Here is a 7405-nt window from a genome sequence, read left to right as displayed (position 1 = left end):
TCATTCATCTTTAACTATTTCATATAGATGCATTGCTCGAAATTAATATGCATTTATGTATAATATTCTTATTTAAAAAATTAAATTTATATAATATACAGTCTTTTCAACCCTTTGCCCTTGAGACCGTTTTCGTGCGGACGAAGCAGCAACTTGAGATGTTAATTAAATCTCCCTTTTTCCATTCATCGTTGATGAAAAATTGTTAAAAAACTGTATTTTATAACTTGATTGAGGCAGACACCACGAAGACTAATATTAGGCATCATTTCCAACTAGAATTGCGTGTCTGTACAAATTAAAATTTAAGATATCATGTTTCAAAAAATATCCAAATAAGCTCCTTAAATATTATTTAATTAACAATTAAATTAAAATGTTTTTTTCTCACTGAAATGAGTTTAAACATATATTAATGACCTGTGAAAAAACTGGATTTTTAAAGTTAAAATTTTAAAAAGAATTTTAAAAGACACCTTAATTCTAGAATGAAATTATACACATATTAAATTATAATTTGTCTTACTCAAATGAGTGAAAATTACTTTCTTATTGCTGTATACAACTGAAGAGTATGTAAATTCAGTATAAGTTGCTCGAGTTTAGAGTTTCCAAATTCTGCCAAATAAGGCAAGCATAATTCATAAGATAAATAATGCTAAATATTTGATTGAATACAAAATAAATGCGAAACATAAGCTTTATTTGTGAAATTTCTATACAGATACATGCAATGCAATGCAATAGTTATACAAGATTATTGCAGCAATGCAACACATCTAAAATAAATGTAGTGTATATAAAGTAAAATATCAAAAGCAGTTTTACATTAATAAGGCATACATGCATTTTAAGTAATACATTCACATTAGATTCATATGCTCCAACTTAGAATATATGAATTCTTAATAAAAAAAACTAAAATTTTCATTGATGATTAATAAAATGGTGTGAATGGGGGGAAATCGCTGAATACATCTTTACAAATTACTATATAATGGAAAAGGATTTTTTTAATTAGAATTTTTAAATGTATAATGCATATTAAAATATATGAACACTTCATTAAGTAATTAGGAAGAATGTTTCTTCCAAATTTAATTCATTAGAAACTGATAATTCGAAACTCAACTTTTACTCTCATCATAATTGAAAAAATGAAAATTAAAAATTAAATTATGCCATTTTCTATTCATTTCATCCATTCGCTATTCTAGAAATAAAACGATATTCCTGATATTCGATCCATACATTAATCATGAGAATTTCTCATAAGACATTCTGATCACCGTGGTGATCAGGCACGATGATCAAATGCTTTTTAAGAGTACAAAAGATATTTCCATTGGTTGGCCGGCCGAACCAATCAAAATGTCCTTTGTCCTCGGATAAAGATTTACAAAAATAAATTAAGATTAAAATTTTCCTATTGATATTGCTAAATTTTATTTTAAATTTAATAAAAAAGATTAGTTTTTAAAAATATTTATAAATGGATGCAATGAATAGACCAAGGTAAAGTATTTCTAAAACTTATATGCAATAATTAAATTTTAACTATCTTTAAAATTTTAACCTAAAAACAATTACTAGAATTTAAGATGAAGATGATGCATGCAAAAAAAAAAAAAAAAAAAAAAATCTTACAATACAAGAAATACATTATCTTTAATATAAATATTGTTCTCAAGCATTCAAATTAAAAATTTGTTTAAAGACTATGAAATGCGATTAATAATACTTCTATGCACTTGAAATAATCCCGAGTTTTGAAAAATAATTCATGTATGCCAATACAAGATTTAATTTAGAGAAAAACTGCAATACTTTCAACCTCATTTCAAAAGATTAGAAAAACCAATATATTTGTTAACAATGCATCTTTCTACCTCGTATACATAAGACAGAAGCATTTTTTTCTTTAAGGAATATTTCATACATTAATCAAATACAAGTAGATATTAAACGCCACATATTATATTTTGTACAATTCTGAACTTTTAGATTGAAGCTCTGATTATCAAGATTTCGAGTTTGATAACTAACGGAAATTTAGAGACAAATTGTTTTACGTAATTGATACTAAGCATTACAGAGATCAAAATCCTCACAAAATCCAAACTTCGTTATAGATACAGGAATTAACACCTATTCGAATATGAAGGATTCTTTAATAATAGTCAGTCAAAATCACTAAGTGAAATATATATGGTCAAGAAATGGCTTCAGTTACAACGAAGTGGTGCAGTTTTATTCATAAAATTGGTTTGTAAAGGGAAAGAAATTTTTCCGATATAATGGCTAAAAAGATTAGAGTAATGAAATTCAAGATTTTTAAAATTGTATAGTGGCAATCTGTCATGTCAAACAATTCTTGGCAAATTCGGTAATAACAAATATGTTCTCAAATGCAATTTATGGAGGAAGGCACCACGAAAATTAAATCTAGGTTTTGTTCCATCAAATTTGTTACGTAGCTGTATTTACAATATCCGTTTCTTCCATCGAGTTAATTAGTTCCGTTTCAGATTTGCTTGTGAACATATTGATAGTTTAAAGTCAAATATAGCCTTCGTCCATAAATGAACTGTGCAGCATCCGCACTCCAATATGCGCTTGATGAAGGGCTCAGGTATTGTCTGTTATTCCAGGATCACATCGATGAAGGCGTATTCTTAACAGACACCTAAAGGGAATATTAAATATATTAAATCAATATAACTTCAATACCAATTCCATTGAATGTCAAATAGCATTAATATTGCTCATAAAATGAAATACAAGAATATGAAGACTATAGTTAAATAAATTGACTATTTAATCTTTGTAAAGTTCATAACAAAAATTAAATCCTAATAAAGCTATTTGCACTACTTTAATTGCACTTGTAGAATTTATCTAAATATTTAAGTTATTTATCATAGTAAAAAGCCTTTTCCTGAAAGTTTCGAGTATGTATTATTTAAGATAAACTGTGATGACGAATTCATAACTTTGCTTAATGAAGAATTAATAAACGTTTCTTCGCCAACCACCATTAAAATACTCTCTAAATGGATGTCTTATATACCGAAACAATGAAATGTCGCTTGAAAAGCATTTAGTTTTCATTCTGTGGGCAGAAACCAAAATATTGGGATTTTCACATTAGACTCTTGAATAAACTATGTAATTAATGCCCTTACCAAGATAATATATTAAATTAAAAAAATGAATCATTGAGAAGAGGAAATTGAAGATCAATAGCAAAAAATTTTATGCTCCTTGAAAATAAATTCATCCGGAAGCAAAACGATTTAAAACAAACGCAATTACCCGACATTTCTCGTTCTTTTCGTGTACTTGAAGAGGCTTATAGCAGAGCAACATTTTAGTAGTGAGGAGGACTTGCAGAAGGCTGTCACATGGTAGATTCATTCTCCATCGACCGATTTCTTCAGACACTATAATTGCAGAAGTTGATCTCGGAATGGCATCAAATTCGCCGATTCTCGTATTGAGAAATAGCTGGATACGCTGCTTCTGTTTTGATAGATATTTACAGATAATTGTGGTTTGCCTCCTTACAGCTTACCGGAAATTTGCCTTCTACAAGAATAAAAATGATTAGAAAATGTCATGTTCTTGCTATTTAATTTGATTAAGAAGTTGAATGTATACTTGGATTTCCAATATTTTGATGCCATTAGTAGCGAGTATTTCATAGCATCCAGCTTAGTTGCTGTCAGTTCAGAGCATGCGTGGAACCAAGAAAGCAATATCTTCTGATGATGAGTAACAAGCCTTTAGTCGGAAAAATATCAGGACTATAAATCAAAACTTATTTGGAACTATAATTAAAAAATATTAAGTTATTAGAAGTAGTAAGTTAAATTATAACCTATTTTACATTCGTAAAGTAGGTTATTTAGTAATCAAATGAATGAATACATCCTATATTCATTTCGGTATGACAATCACCAAAATTCTTGCAACATACCGATATCGCTTCAGAATCATTCAGGTAACTTTCTTGTGTTGAGAAATAGCTGGAAAACAAGCTCCTGTCTTAATAGACGCTTCCACATAAATTATATGTAGTTTACCTCCATATGGCTTCAGAAAACTTGCTTTCTAGAAAAAAATGTTTGAAAATGCCATGCCGTTTCAATTTCAAATTAATAAAATTATGCATTAATTATATTTCAAATAATTCAGTATACACGTATATAGTAACGTAATACACGTATATAGTCATTTTTGGTGAATAGTTTACCACATGTACCATAAATGGCGTCAATTCCAAAGCTATATGGAATCACGAAAGCCTTATTACTTCATGGATGGATAACGCGTCTTTATTCAGAAAAAGGCATTTAATACAAGCAGTAGGTACACCAACTTTTATATATCTATAAAAGTAAAATGATGTACATTGGTTAAGTTGCAATAAAATAATCAAATTCTATCTTCATTTTGGTACGACTATTATCAATTCTTGCAACTTACCGTTATCTCTACGATACCATTCTGAGAAAAGTTTCTCGATCACCCAGATTGCTGGTAGAGAATTTGTCAAAAACTGAAGTAGTCACTACAAATGAACATTGACAGATCGTCAATAAGAATTTTATTTAATCGGTTATACATGCATTGACATAATTAGAAATAAAAGCAAAGTACACAAGAATTCATTTCTTTAAAAGCTATCAAAGCTTAAAAGCTATCAGTATTTTAAATATATTTGTAAAAAGATCCATCAAGACTTGTTATTGATCATACTAAAGTGTAGGTTCGAGAATCTTATGGGCTATTCAAATGTTTAAGAACATAAGTTTTCCATTCAATTAAAGTACAGTCAATAACTGTCTAATGAAGATTGCTGTACAGTTTCTCCACCAATCGTCATTAAATGCTCTTCAAATAAAAGAAATCATAAAGCGATGAAATTAAATTTCGTTTGAAAAACATTCATTTATTTTATGCAAGAAACCAACTGAAATTTTGTGCCTTGTTATATTGCGACACTCGGGAAAATATTTTGCACTTCTAATTAATTGCATACACGCATCTAATTTGGATTAAAAATGGATTTTCCAAATTAATAGTAAAATGCTTTATTCAGAAAATCAGATCCTCGTAAGTTAAAAGCTTCAAGAAATAAATCAAAATTACCTGGAAATATTTCTTGTTCTATTTTTGCACTTTAAAAAGGTTTCTGGCGTGGCAACGTTTTACTTGTGAGGAGTAAAACGTTGCAAAAGGCTGTCTCAGGTTGGTTCCATTCTCTGGCGATCGATTTGTTCGGTCCATCTACTCACGAAAGACGATCTCGGGATGGCATGCGCTTCATTTTCTCTGCTTTTCTATTTTCAGAAATAGCTGGAAATTCTGCATCAGTTTTAATAGATGTTGACGAGTAATTATGGTTTGCCTCCTTGCAGTTGAATGTTTTCTGGAAAATTAAATAAAATGGTTAGAGAATGTCATTTTCGATTTCAGTATTATATATAGGAAACGACAGGATACTTGAATTTCCAAAATTTCAATATCATTTGTAGTGAGCGTTTCATACATCGTAATAGATGACGGTTCATAACAAGTGTGGGAAACGAAACAGCAATTTCGCTTTTGGTATGATTGGGGACCCTTTATTCAACAAAAGATCGTTACTATACATCAAAACCTATTCCAACCTACATATACTTAAATAGTATTATAAAAAATAGTAAGCAAGTTTAATTATATAATAACCTACTTCACATTCGTAAAGTTATTTAATAATCAAATGAATAATTATATATTCTATATTCATTTTGGTATGATAATTATCAAAATTTATGCAACTTACCTCAATGATTCTGGAGGATATCAGTAACACTTTCCAAGTCTTATTCTTACGTTGACAAATAACTAGAAATTCTGCTTCTATTTTGATAGATGTTTCCAAGTAATAATGGTTTGCTTCCTAATTTAAGAGAAATTTCTTTAGAAAAAATATTTGTAAATACCACGGTGTTTTGGCTATTTCAAAAAATTAATAAAATTATTAATTGTATTTCAGATAATTCAGAAACTAAACTATATACATGCGTTGCCAAAATGGGTCATTTTTAGTGAGTATTCCACCACATTCGGCAAGAATGGCATAAATTCTGGACATATGTGGAGTCACGAAAGTAATTACGTAATGAGTGGATAGCATGCCTTTATTCGGAAAAACAGGTTTAATATAAACAGGTGTTCCAATTTGTATATACCTATAAAAATAAAGTGAACATTGGTAAAGATGCAATTTAATAGGTTTTGACAACATTTTGGTATGACAATTATCAATTCTTGTAGCTTACTCTCATCTCTGGTACCATGATAAGAAAAAGTTTCCATATCATGCAAATTGCTGCCGAAAATGTCAGAAACTGAAGCAGTCACTCCCCAAATGGGCATTGGCACATCACCAATAGGAACAGAAATTAGATTTTATCAGATATTCATTCAGTCTTTAATTAGAATTTTTTTGAAGTTAATAGCAATTTAATTCTCTACTGGTAATCAAAAAACACAGTATTTTAAGTGTATTTGTAAAACTATTTAAATAAGTAATTTATTTTACTAAAGTGTTAGTTCCTTAATCTTACGAAGAGCTTATGCAAGTGTATTATTTTGAAGGACATAAATCAGTTTATCCTCCTTTAAACTATCATTGATTATACTCAAGATTACAGTACAGTTTTTTCTCCAAGCGCCAGTAAATGTCCTCCAAATAGAAATCACCATGTAGTGATAAAATGAAATTGCGTTTGAAAAACATTCAATTTTCATTCTGTAAGACAGCAGTTAAAGTTTTGTGGTTTGACATTTATACGTTATAAAGACACTGCTTTGTGATCATAATAAGCCACATACACACATCTCATTAGAACTAATATAGGATTGAAGATTTTTTTAAACCAACAGTAAAATATTTCATTCACCCATAAAAATTCTCGGGAAGCTGAAGACTTTAAAGGCAGAAAAAATTACCTGGAAAAGTATCCTGTTTTAGCACTTGAAATGGTTCCTTCCTAACCAGGTAATTTTCCTGACGAGGACGGCATTCAGATGGCTTTCGCATGCTGGCTCCATTTTCAGGCAATTATAATAATCCAGGTAATTATGGTTTGCATCCTTATTAGCTTATGGGAACCTGTTTACTAGAAGAATAAAACAATTAGATAATATCAGGCAATTTTTTTTAAATTTCAGTGTTATAATTAAGAAACCGACTATACTTGTATTTCCATTATGTTGGTTATCTGTAGCGAGTATTTCGCAGCATCCGAAATAGTTGATGTCAGTTCAGTTCATGGGTGAAAACCAAGGAAGGAGTCTCCCTTTTTCATTGCTAGTGGTATTCAGCAAAAGATCATTACTATAGGATGTCAGT

General features: G+C 29.5%; 1 long non-coding RNA gene across 1 annotated transcript; it reads right to left on the bottom strand.

Annotated features, from left to right (window-relative positions):
• Nucleotides 1-3989: 3989 nt before the first annotated feature.
• On the bottom strand, nt 3990-5409 carry LOC129988963 (uncharacterized). The gene is made up of 3 exons (XR_008785713.1): nt 5155-5409; nt 4489-4573; nt 3990-4113 (listed from the first exon to the last, which is right to left on the bottom strand). It is a non-coding gene; the product is annotated as an uncharacterized LOC129988963 (long non-coding RNA).
• Nucleotides 5410-7405: the final 1996 nt, after the last annotated feature.

This window comes from Argiope bruennichi, chromosome 10 (assembly GCF_947563725.1).
Source record: "Argiope bruennichi chromosome 10, qqArgBrue1.1, whole genome shotgun sequence".
NCBI classification, from domain to species: domain Eukaryota; kingdom Metazoa; phylum Arthropoda; class Arachnida; order Araneae; family Araneidae; genus Argiope; species Argiope bruennichi.
The sequence above is the reverse complement of the archived record's forward strand: the minus strand, read 5'-3'. Positions and strand labels throughout refer to the sequence as shown.